At 36.9% G+C, this 12,783-nt stretch overlaps 1 protein-coding gene across 1 annotated transcript in view; it reads right to left on the bottom strand.

The window, feature by feature from the left end:
• The window catches only part of LOC100736431 (ABC transporter), a 64,734-nt gene extending 55,724 nt beyond the window's left edge, over positions 1-9,010 (bottom strand). Inside the window, exon 1 of the mRNA XM_062672563.1 lies at positions 8,989-9,010. The gene's annotated coding sequence lies outside the window, so the exon portion shown is untranslated. The remainder of the gene's footprint in view (positions 1-8,988) is intronic.
• Positions 9,011-12,783: the final 3,773 nt, after the last annotated feature.

Raw genomic sequence — 12,783 nt, 5'->3', positions numbered from 1 at the left:
TCGAAACAACTACTGAAGCGGTACGCAAAGGGAGGTCATAGAAAATTTTTGTTTACGGATGAGAAAATTTTTACAGTTGAGCAACATTTTAACAAACAAAATGACCGTATTTATGCTCAAAGCTCTAAGGAAGCTTCCTAATTAGTCGACAGAGTGCAACGTTGGCACTATCCCACTTCAGTGATGGTTTGGTGGGGTACTAGCTATGAAGGAGTGACTGAGCCATACTTTTGTGAAAAAGGTATCAAAACATCTTGAGAAGGTAGTGAAGCCCCTTAACAACACCATGTTCAATAATCAAGAATGGTCCTTCCAGCAAGACTCGGCGCCAAGTCGTAAAGCTCGGTCTACGCAGTCTTGGTTGGAAACGAACGTTTCGGACTTCATCAGAGCTGAAGACTGGCCGTCGTCTAGTCCCGATCTTAATCTGCTGGATTATGATTTATGGTCAATTTTAGAGAGTACGGCTTGCTCTAAACGCCATGATAATTTGGAGTCCCTAAAACAAGCCGTACGATTGGCAGTGAAAAATTTTCCCATGGAAAGAGTGCGTGCTTCTATTGATAACTGGCCTCAACGTTTAAAGGACTGTATTGCAGCCAATGGAGACCACTTCGAATAAGATTTTTATACTTTAAATTGTTATATGTATTAAACTAACACACTGTAAAAGTAATAAATGTTATTTGCAACAGATTTATTTTTATTTTTAATTGTAACAGTATTTATGGCCAGACTAAGTATATAATACAATTGACCCAATAAATATTTTCAATGTAAAAACGAAAAATTATAATCTGGGGCGAGGTCGTCCGTCAATAGTAAATGATGGTGTGTGTTACGCGATGATGTTCGGCCAGCGATGGTGGGTGGCGGTGTGGCGAGTGGTGACAGAGTGCCGGTATGCGGACGCGGAGAACTGAGGCCCGTGCCGCCGCAGTATGACGCGGCCGCCCGCCCAACAGAACGTGCGCCTGGCTGCATCACGACCCAGACAAACCATACACGATGTTCGCTTTACATCCTCCGCGACCATACTAAATATTTATCATGTGTATTTGTGCCTTTAACTATTATTCGTATGTATTTGTAGGTTATGATTGTTTATTTTAACCAGAGAAGAAAACAACAACAGAAACAGAAAAAAACTTATCAAAGACGTAGTTAAAAGTGAAAAACTCTATTTAGTGTCGTTTTGGCCTATGTAAATTGCCGTAACGAAATCTAAAATCGCGGTCAGATTTAATAAATAAATAAAAAAATAAAGTGTTTCAGGAACAAAGAGTTATTGTGTCCATAAAAGTAACGTAGCAACCGGTACTATAAATTTTCGATCAATTATGTAACCGAATATACAATTGTTGTCTGTTTGTTTTATAAAGTTTCAAACGAGCAGGAGGAACTAGGAAACTTTTCGCTTTGGAAGGTCGCTCGTATGTAACGGAAGAAAAGTTTAACAACTCGAGAAACTTGAAGCTGAGTTCGCTGACATCTCCCGGTTCCAGCGATCTGTCTGCCGATTCGCGTCTAACATATGTGAAACTATAATCAAAATATTGAAAAATACATGAACAAAATAAGGAACAATGCCGATTAAATAAAACTGTGTCAAAGGATACGCGGAATTTAAAAAAAAAACATCAGAGTTAATCATAATGAGTGCTAAATAAAAATTAAAACAATGTCCAGGAGGAACAGTGATCAATTAAAATGATAAGTTAGTCATAACAATTACTTGTAAGAAATAACCCAACGATTCGTTGTGGTCATGGAAAACGGTGCCTTAAAATATGGGAGCAACAACGACATTGAAGAAAAAGTGGTGAGTTCCGTTACGATTTATTTCCATCACGCACAGTAGGTAATTTTAATTTTACATATCTTCACGATTCTTAATTAATCTTAATCTTCTACATTCTTACCAGCGATTGCATTTTTTTTAATCCAGAATTGCATATACCAACAATAATGTATTTTTCAAAGAAAAAACCCGCTCACATGAAATGTTACAACGTTTATAAAAGAGCTAGCTGACCTGGCAAACGTTGTTTTGCCATATATAAGATTTCTAGGGAATTTCTAGTGTAGAAAAAAACTAACTTATTGTAAGTGTACAAGGATGTGGTAAATGAGTGAAAGAGGCATGGAGCGCTGTGAACGATGAGGGAATATAAAAATAACAAAACCTCATTCGACCACATAATGCCGCATAATAACAAAAAAAAAAATGTCTAAAATATAAAAAAAATCAATGTTAGAGGTGGACAACCCTTATCACTTAGGGGTATGAAAAATAGATAGTAGCCGATTCTCAGACCTACTGAACATGCACATAAAATTTCATAAAAATCGGTCAAACCTTTTCAAAGGAGTATGGTAACTAGCATTTTGACACGAGCATTTTATATATAAAATGTCATTACAGCCGGTGTAAAGCGCTATAAGCCGGAAGATATGACTATCTCATGACAAAAAAGGACACGACAATACAGGCACATGCAAAAAAACAAAGCGTTACGAAGAGCAATCATTCACTTTTGCGGTCTTGATTTAATTACACGATGTTGTTCTTACCGGAGTCGTTCGTCAAGGCATCAATCAATCGAACCAGGGTATACATTGCTGTAGGCAGCGGCTTGGCTCTGTCCCTGCCATTGCTGAAGTCCATGGGCGACGGTAACCACTCACCATCAGATGGGCCGTATGCTCGTCTGCCTACAAGGGCAATAAAATAAAAAAGTGTGGTGTCGTGGGACACCGGATAGGGACGAAGTTCATTATTATAAAAATATTAATTTTAAGTTCTATTCGAGGTATAAAGAAAATAAAACTGGAGGTTTCGCAACAATCCACGGTCATTCGGTAACGTGCGAACTTATTGTGGTACACTTCATTCACGGTTGTTTGCATAAGAGTTAATGTATTGTGGAAACGAACGCTTTGAGATCGTGGTCAATGAATGATATAAAAAATATGTTATTTTTTGTACATTATTACGAAGATAAGTTGTACACTGTGTGCATTACTAAAAAAAATCTTACGTTACGGACGTTTTTTCCCGCTTAGGGTACGCATCGTCCCATAAGGGAATTCGTTCCAAAAACTCGTTATTACACATTATACACCACCAGCATGGCTCAACATACGTGCTCCATACAATTAAAATGTTAAAATTAAATAATTAATCTAATCAATAAAAAAAGATATATTAACTTTATCAATTTTTGAAAAGCTTAATTGTATTCTATCGTTTACTTTTGTATTGTAAAAGGCATCATTCGATAGTTCAAACAACAAAAATCATAATTACATCGCTGGTCACAATAACAGTTAATGATTCGCATACAGAACTGATCCAGGGAGACAGCCTTCAAAGATACATTCAATGAACACATGAATGTAATAATCAATCAGTGAGATCTTATATCTCGATGTTTGTTTAATTATACACAAATTGATATGCCACAGCAGGCTACAATCAGACATGTTCTGTGTACTTACTGTATGCATTTGTCGCAAGGATTAATTTAAACCGGAAGACCGCATTTGAGATATGTATGAGAATGCCTTCTTCTTACGTTTAATCTAGAAAACACAACGTGGTCACTGTCGCTCATGTTTTTTTATTTTTTTTATTGCTTAGGTGGGTGGACGAGCTCACAGCCCACCTGGTGTTATAAGTGGTTACTAGAGCCAATGGACATCTACAACGTAAATGCGCCACCCACCTTGAGATATAAGTTCTAAGATCTCAGCATAGTTACAACGGCTGCTCCACCCTTCAAACCGAAACGCAATACTGCTTCACGGCAGAAATAGGCAGGGCGGTGGTACCTATCCGCGCGGACTCACAAGAGGTCCTACCACCAGTAAAAGCAATGATAAAAGTATGTCATCTATGTCAAAAGTATGTATGTATGTAAGTCATGAGCACAGGAATGACAAAAGAACAAATAAGCTACTGCGCACCTTAACGTTTGTCAAACGTGAATAGGAAAACTATTATGGGAAAGTTTGATGAACTCAGCGGTTTTAGTTTGACGAATAAACGACGCTCCGAAGTTGAACGGTAGGTACCTATAGATTAAAAAAGGGTGACTTAACGACATGACATCTCAATAAATCCCTAAAAGTGATCTAAAAAACCTGTATATTATCATGTAGGTACCTAATAATATTTTAATATATTTAACAATAGAAGGTTCGGCAGATATTACCTTGTCCTCAAAAGGACAGGTTTGAACTGTAGAACTAAACCATCCAAAGACTCACTCAAACACACATTTTTTATCACCAGGGGTTGCAGTGACAAACATACGTCCCAAATAATTAATATAAATGTACAGAAGATAAAAATTGAAACATATTTATTTACATTGAAATAAATTTATAAATAATTATATATATTTTAAGTAATATATAAACGTTTCACATTCAACATAGTATATAAGAGCATGCACCCAGACTCCAAAACTTATTCTATTTATTTTATTATTTATTATGTTTAACTATATTTCACAAACATATTGACTCCTAAACATTCCTCGCTGAGTCCTAAACACTTCACCAACGAGGCAATCGAATATATTTAAAAATCGTGGTCCCGCAGTAGTCGAAATTCGACTACAATTAATTGAAATTATAAGTTTGAATATTATTAAGGTTCTATTGTCAAAGACCATATACGACTGAAAAAGCTGATAATTATTTAATTACAAATTTCGCCAAAACTACACTGTAGATAAATAATATTAAAGACAAACAATATTAATTTATTTTCAATTTGACCACAGACTTTATGAAATAACTAAAGTTTGACAATAAAAAAAGAGTTTAAATGTGTGTTGTATTAAATACATGGTATTGTATTTAATGATTTTTTCATCCATTTCATACATTTTTATGCATAATTTAAAACAAAATAACATACTGCACACCTTCTCTGTATTCTCTATAAGTGTGGGAAATTTCACTTTTTTTTTTGCTTAGATGGGTGGAAGATCTCACAGCCCACCTGGTGTTAAGTGGTTACTGGAGCCCATAGACATCTACAACGTAAATGCGCCACCCAACTTGAGATATAAGTTCTAAGGTCTCAGTATAGTTACAACGGCTGCCCCACCCTTCAAGCCGAAACGCATTACTGCTTCACGGCAGAAATAGGCGGGGTGGTGGTACCTACCCGTGCGGACTCATAAGAGTTCCTACCACCAGTGAAATACTACTCCGTCCGCGCAATTTTCGTAAAAAGGGGTACAAAGTTTTATTTCACGTATTAATATATATAGGTAGATATGTACTACACTCTCTAAATAAACTTTTATATTTATATTTTATAGCTATTTTATAAGGTATTAACCGAGATTGATAACTTATTATCTTTCACTGTTGCTATTTACTGGGATCTGATACTTAAACTACGCTTCGGCTCTTAAACAAAGAACACCCTCTTCCAGTTTTAGATGTCTGTGTAATAATACTCACTTATCAAATGTAATAATTTCTTTGCTTTTCGCGAGTCATATACCTTTTAAAATTGCTTTTACTGCTCAAGCGCCAGTAAAATCTTGAATAGCCTGTAGCTTAAAGGAAAGTTATAAAAATATTTAAAAAAAAACTAGATTAATAGAACATAGTAATAGAATAGTTAAGCGTATTATAGAATTATTTCCTATCTCTCAGTTTGTTGTATCAACAATGATCGTGCACATCTCAGAAATTACTATAGGAGATTTCATGTAGTTTTCACAGGTAGATTATTTTGGAAAAAATAATTTTCAATTCAAATCGAATGTTAGTTACCGTAATTTTAATATGTTTGTAATTTATTTTAACACTATTCAATGTTAGAAGTTTCTTAGCAAACAGTATTATCTTATACCTTTAAACGAGCAATTCTTGTATATTAATATAATAATATACTTATATAATCTGAATCTCGGAAACGACTCCAACGATTTTCATAAACTTTAGTATAAAGGGGATTCCTCCTCCTTCAGTCGATCGCTCATTGCTGAGCATCGTGATGCGCCCGCCTGTGACCTTTTTTTGTAATTTGTAGCCACTTATGTCGGTCTGTGGCACAGTGAAGTGCGTGGCTTAGTCTCATGTCCAGACACTCAGACACTTGGTCACTCCATCTTTTTCGGCTACGACCTCTGGATCGTCTTCCATCCACTTTACCCGTCACTATGAGTCTCTCCAGGTTGTCAGAGGGTTTTCTTGCTATATGACCAAAGTATTGGAGCACTCTATATAGACATTTGGTGGATAGCCTCTGGTCAACTTTTAGCTCGTTGAGGATGGAAGCGTTCGTCCGGAAAGCCGTCCAAGGGATGCGCAACATGCGCCGCCAGCACCACATCTCAAACGCGTCTATGCGTCGCCTGTCAGACTCTTTCAAGATCCAGGTCTCAGCCCCATACAAAAAGATTAAGAAAACGAGCGTCTCAACAATTTGCACTTTCGTTTTCTTGAGTATGTTTCGATCTCTCCATATTTTGTTTAGCTGGCTCATAGCGGATTTGGCCATTCCGATGCGTCGCCTTATTTCGGTTTCCGATCCACCTCTATTGGAAATAATCGAGCCGAGGTACACGAAAGTCTTGACGATGTCGTATTGCCCAAGAATATTATTTTCGTTAAGGGTGCCGTATTTATCCACGATCATGATCTTTGTTTTGGACTGGTTGATCTTTAGTCCCATTTCCTCGCTAACTATAACCAGACGTCGCAGCAGCTCCTCCATTTCCTCTTCTGATGACGCCACTAATGTGGTATCATCAGCGTATCGTAAGTTCGAGATCTTTACGCCCCCAACTGTGACGCCACCATCCCACTCCTCTAGGGTTTTGCGCATTATGTATTCGCCATAGATGTTAAAAAGTATGGGCGACACGATGCAACCCTGGCGCACTCCTTTCTCAAATCGGAACTCTCTTGATTGTGCTGGGCCGATCCGTACCGATCCCCGTCCCGACAGGTACAGGGCTCTCATCAGCTGAATCAGATGCATGGGAACGCCCATGTCCTTAAGCACGTACCATAAATGCTTCCAACTAACGCAGTCAAAGGCTTTTTGGTAGTCGACGAAGCATAGAACGGCCGGGATGTTATACTCATAGCACTTTTCTATGATAAGCCTTACGTTGAGTATCTGTTCGCGAGTACCCTTTCCCTTAACAAATCCTGCTTGTTCTTGTGGAATTTGCCAGTCTAGGAAGTGTCTAAGCCTTGAGTTAATGACATGCAGCAGTACTTTGCTAGTGTGTGATATCAGGGCAATCGTTCTATAGTTGTCACACCTCCTGGTAGTGCCTTTTTTGTGTAATGGCAGTATCGCAGAGTGAGTCCAATCCTTCAGCCATTCACAGCTTCGCCATATTGAGTTGCATAAGTCTACAAGTTTCGCAACTCCCTTCTCTCCGAGGCCCTTCAAAACTTCGGCGGTAATATTATCGATGCCGACTGCCTTATTTGGTTTCAATTTTCCAATAGGGAATAAAGGGGATTACGGGGGGCGATAAACCGATCTAGCTACGATTTATTTTCAGAAAATGTTGTTTTATTCGTGTTTTAAATAATCAACTCTTCCCGACATCTATTGGCGAATAATAATACTATTTTTCTTAATTGAGGGCAACTAACCGCTTTAAAGACACAACAAGATGTCGTTATCAAAAAAAAACTGGTCATCATCTAGTTATTATTTATGCAACTAACTAAGTTCATTTTCACGTCCAAACGAACAAAATAATTTTGAAGAAATTCGGTATGTATATCGAGCCCTGGAATAGAATATAGGCTACCTTTCTGTACTGGTCTCCACAAACGCTGTATAGAGTAAAGTGTAGCCCGCACAGATAACCGGTCACTGTCGAACTCGTCGCTTGGGACGAAGGGCTCGACGAGCGGATTAACCCACAGACACAGCCCACTGAGTTTCTCGCCGGATCTTCTCAGTGGGTCGCGTTTCCGATCCGGTGGTAAATTCTGCGAAGCACTGCTCTTGCTAGGGTCAGTGTTAGCAACTCTCCGGCTTGAGCCCCGCGAGCTCACCTACACACGTTAGGGTGAAGCTGAAATTGCCTATTAAGGCTATCAGCACAGGTAGGAAAAAAAAAGCATGCTACTGCGGGCGAAAAACTACTAGTGACTAATTACCATTATGTAGTTAAAATGTTTAAAGCCAAACGCGCAAAACACGAATTCGTTAACGTTTTTACAAAGATGCTTAAGAACTGGCGTTATCTAAACGCAAAAACGTGAGTTTCAACTGGAAAACTAGTTGTAATGCTCTTTCGAAATGTCCTTACGTCATGTTATCTCTCATTTGTGTCACTGTGGTTTTTGTAAAATGACAATAATTATCTATATGTCTCCTATAAAATCGTAGTGCACATCATAGTCTCAGAAGTCTCCTGTACGCTCAAATATCGAAAATCTGTAAATAACTAATCAAGGTCTCAATAAAAGTTGTAGTATTCACTATATTTAAATATATCGTAAAAAACAGACAGCTACTGAAAAGTTATCTTACGTTTATACTCTCGGCTCAACGCGACATTTAGTTTTGACATTATAATCACATAAAAAAATATCTAGATTCGACTAATTCACACGTCGTCAAACTCATGCGTTCCAAACTACAACCCATTCCGTTTTTTGGGGCAGAAGTGGGCAAGACTGTGAAAACCTGTTTAGGTCCCCGATATGTTTAAAACATCACTAGCATCCCTGCAAAATGTAATTTTATAGATACTGACGAACTTCTACGTCACTACACTACTTCTTCAAAAATATACCGTACTGTATGATAGCCATCGCAACTTTTTTTATTGCTCTACTAGGTAGAATTTACATTACCTAGTTACCGGACTCCATAAACGTCACAAAATGAATTGAATTTTTTTGTACAACAGAAAATCATAAAGAGGATATCAATTATAAAGATATCAACTTACATGTTAATTTTACTTCTTTACTTACTTTTATTAATTTAACTTGTATGCGTTTATTGTAAAACAGTGTTAGGTTTATCTTAATGAAATTATCATGCACAGCCACGTTCTGATTGAATTTCGTAATTTTGTACGCACGTTATGAAAATTACAGAATTATTAACAAATGCAGTAGCGTTTACTCCGCAGCGCAAATATTGAATCTGAGTGCATCATCGTGCAGAAGCATCGACACACAGCTGTGTTTAATGCAATAAATGCAAATAGTTCGATTGATGAACACTTCCAACCGTAGAAGATATAAAAGTGGATGCCACATATTTATGGGGTCAATAAAAAAATCATCTGACTAAGAATTACTATAAGATATATTTTTTTATGATTAAAAAAAACCAATAACCTTTCAGAAACATTTTACATATGGATGTTTACGCGTGATACTATTAAAAACTTTACCACATGAACGATGTTAGGTGAAGCCGCGTAAATAATAATTAAAAGTCATTTAGTCAGGCAGTGATTACGTATTTTTTTTGTCTACTACTTTTGGAACGAAGTTCCTTATGGGACGATGCGGAGGGGTACCCTAACCGGGAAAAAACGTCCGTAACGTAAGATTTTTATTAGTAATGCACACAGTGTACGACTTAACTTTGTAATAACGTACAAAAAATAACATATTTTTTTATCATTCATTGACCACGATCTCAGAGTGTTCGTTTCCGCAATAGACTAACTCCTATGCAAACAACCGTGAATGAAGTGTACCACAAAAAGTTCGCACGATACCTAAAAAAAAAAACCGTCGGTTGTTGCGAAACCTCCAGTTTTATTTTCTTTATACCTCGAATAGAACTTAAATTTAATACTTTTATAATAAGGAACTTCGTTCCCATTCGGTGTCCCACGACACCACACATCTTTTTTTAAATTATTATCTAGTATCGGAAGGGTTAACACTGACATTTCTATCGCACCTAGGACGTCGTCTAATATGCTGACACCGCGCTATGAAAATATTCAGCAAGCTGAGGAGTCGCCGGACGACTTAAATAAAGGCTAGAATGGCAAAAAAGGGATATCATAGAAGTCATCGTGGCCTAAAAAATAAGACGTCCGGTGTATAATTCCATTGTGCCGGTGTTCAAATCCTGCAGGCGGGTACAAATATTTTTGTAATGAAAAACGAACATAATGTTCACCAATTCTTTCCATAGTGAAGAACGAATACTGTGCAATAAAAATCAACGTGTATTCAAAATTCAAAATTTCATGAATAGTTCGTTGTTAAGACGTGAAAGCGTAACAAATGTACTCATTCCTTTTCGCATTTAAAATATTATTATGGCTTACACAACAATAACACCTGAAAGTCAAATGAATGTCGATCAATGTGCCCTCCTTCCATCGTAGTTTTACATTTGTATGAACGCAGTGCCATTGAAAGGAAAACACTGTTGAAAATCAAATTTACTCGCTTATCTGTGTACGTTATTGACAGATAACGATACGAATAACGACATTCTTGTTCAATTCAAATATTTGCTTACGTTCAAGATGTCTTGCAGTCGGGTTTTTCTGCTAATTACGCGTATTACGTTTTATATATCTATTTCCTAAAGACAACGCGAACACAGCTTACTTTTTTGATAAATAATTTGAGTTTCATAATTATCATTTCAATTCATGTACATATTATGTTGTTTATGTATACCTCATACCACCACCCTGCCTATATCTGCCATGAAGCAGTAATGCCTTTCGGTCTGAAGGGTAGGGCACCCGTGTAACTATACTTGAGACCTTAGAACTTATATCTCAAGATGGGTGGCGCATTTACGTTGTAGATGTCTATGGGTTCCAGTAACCACTTAACACCAGGTGGGCTGTGAGCTCGTCCACCAATCTCAGCAATAAAAAAAAATAGATCAAGGTATGATACTCCAACCTGCTGAATGTTCCGTCGAATCTTCTCAGTGGATAATTATTCCGATCCGCTGATACATGCACTTGCGAAACATTTGCCTCATAAGCCGTTAAGAAATTGAAGCAGTAATTTCATCGCTACGTCAATAAAATATAACAAAGCACGATTCAACGGCACTGCTCTTCCCATGCAAGTCCCGAGCATGTTCTCTGTTGTATTCCCGTAAAATCTACACTGTTAGCGTTCAACCACTGGCTCACCTCCAATCAGATACATATTTGTCCAGTTGGCACCTAGAGCTGCGGAAAAGTGTCGCGTGAATAGTCTCGATGGCGTACAGACCTGACATCAGCCGATCCAGTCGCTAAACTATGCCTTGAGTACGGTTCGCTAAGATGGAACGAGCGTTTGTAAATCTTGAAGCTCCGCGATTTCACGGTACGTATAATCGAAAGTGGCTACCGTTGCGCTTCAGACTTCCGTAAGAATAGTCATGAATGAAGTCGCGGCCTACCGCCGGCGAAAACGTCTACACTCACGGTCTTGATCTATTAATTGGTGTCATGTATTTGTTTTGAACATTAATTTAGTTATGAACTAGGACTACCTAGAGCGTAATATAAAACATTCAGATAGCAAATTTACTACTAGTATTAGTTAAATTGTTTTGTTAAGCCGGTTTCAGTTTGTTATCATATTATGCAAAACTATAATATCTATCATTCTCATTGTATTCAAATTGAGTTTGCAAGTGCGACTAACCATTGAATTGCGTCACGTGTTTTTCGAAAACGTGTAAAAGAAACTAATGACACGTAATTTTAAATTTTTGTCGAAGAGTTGAATAAAACAAAAAGAGTTTCTAGAATGCAAAAGCTTAGATGAAGATTAGTTATATCAGGAAACTGTATTCTTCCCTAATGTTTCATCCGTTACTGATTTTATCACGACTTACTTGGCCGGTAAGGCAAGTTAATATCTTCTTAATTATAGCCCTTTCATACAAGCTTCTTAAAATATATATTTCTAAAATAATGGCATAATCCATTTAAGCACATTACTGCTTAGTAATGTCAGTCAAGACTTAAACAGTCACAAATCGATTGAAATTATATTATAAATACAACAGGTTTTTTTTTTTAATTTACAATAAGTTGGTAATTTTACATATAAATTCACTAGATTTTCTATCTATATGTTAATACGTGAAGCAAAAACTTTGTACCCCTTTTTACGAAAATTGCGCGGACGGAGGAGTATGAAATTTCCCACACTTATAGAGAATATAGAGAAGGAGTGCAGAATGTTATTTTTTTTAAATTATGCATAAAAAATACATTACATCAATAAATAAAAACATCACATACACTACCACGTATTTGACACACACACGCATGCATAAATACTATTTGTTTATTGTCAAAATTTTCTTATTGCTTATAGTCTGCGGTGAAATTGAGATTAAATTATATTGTTTGTCTTTATTAATATTTGTCTCAAGTGTAGTCTTAGCGAAATCTGTGGTTATAGAAGTGTAATAAATAATCTTTGACAATATAATCATAATAGTGTACAAACTTATAATTTCAATTAATTATAGTCGAATTTCGACTACCATGGGACCGCTAGTTCTAATAAAATTGTGTGAGCTGACATTTTAACTAAAGCGACAGACGAAAAGCGGATATGACGGACGCATTAGTGCACGGAACTCGCGAGTCAGACGATTTCAAATCGCATCATACATTGAACGTTGTAAAAAAAAAACATAACAGAGAAATATCCGTTTTTTATTATTATAACAGGCATCACTAGCATTCATTCACTATTTACGCAGAATAAGTTAGCATTTGGGCAAGCATATTCTACGCATTTGCCATTAAGCCTTGATAATGA

This window comes from Bombyx mori, chromosome 15, assembly GCF_030269925.1.
Source record: "Bombyx mori chromosome 15, ASM3026992v2".
NCBI classification, from domain to species: domain Eukaryota; kingdom Metazoa; phylum Arthropoda; class Insecta; order Lepidoptera; family Bombycidae; genus Bombyx; species Bombyx mori.
The sequence above is the reverse complement of the archived record's forward strand: the minus strand, read 5'-3'. Positions and strand labels throughout refer to the sequence as shown.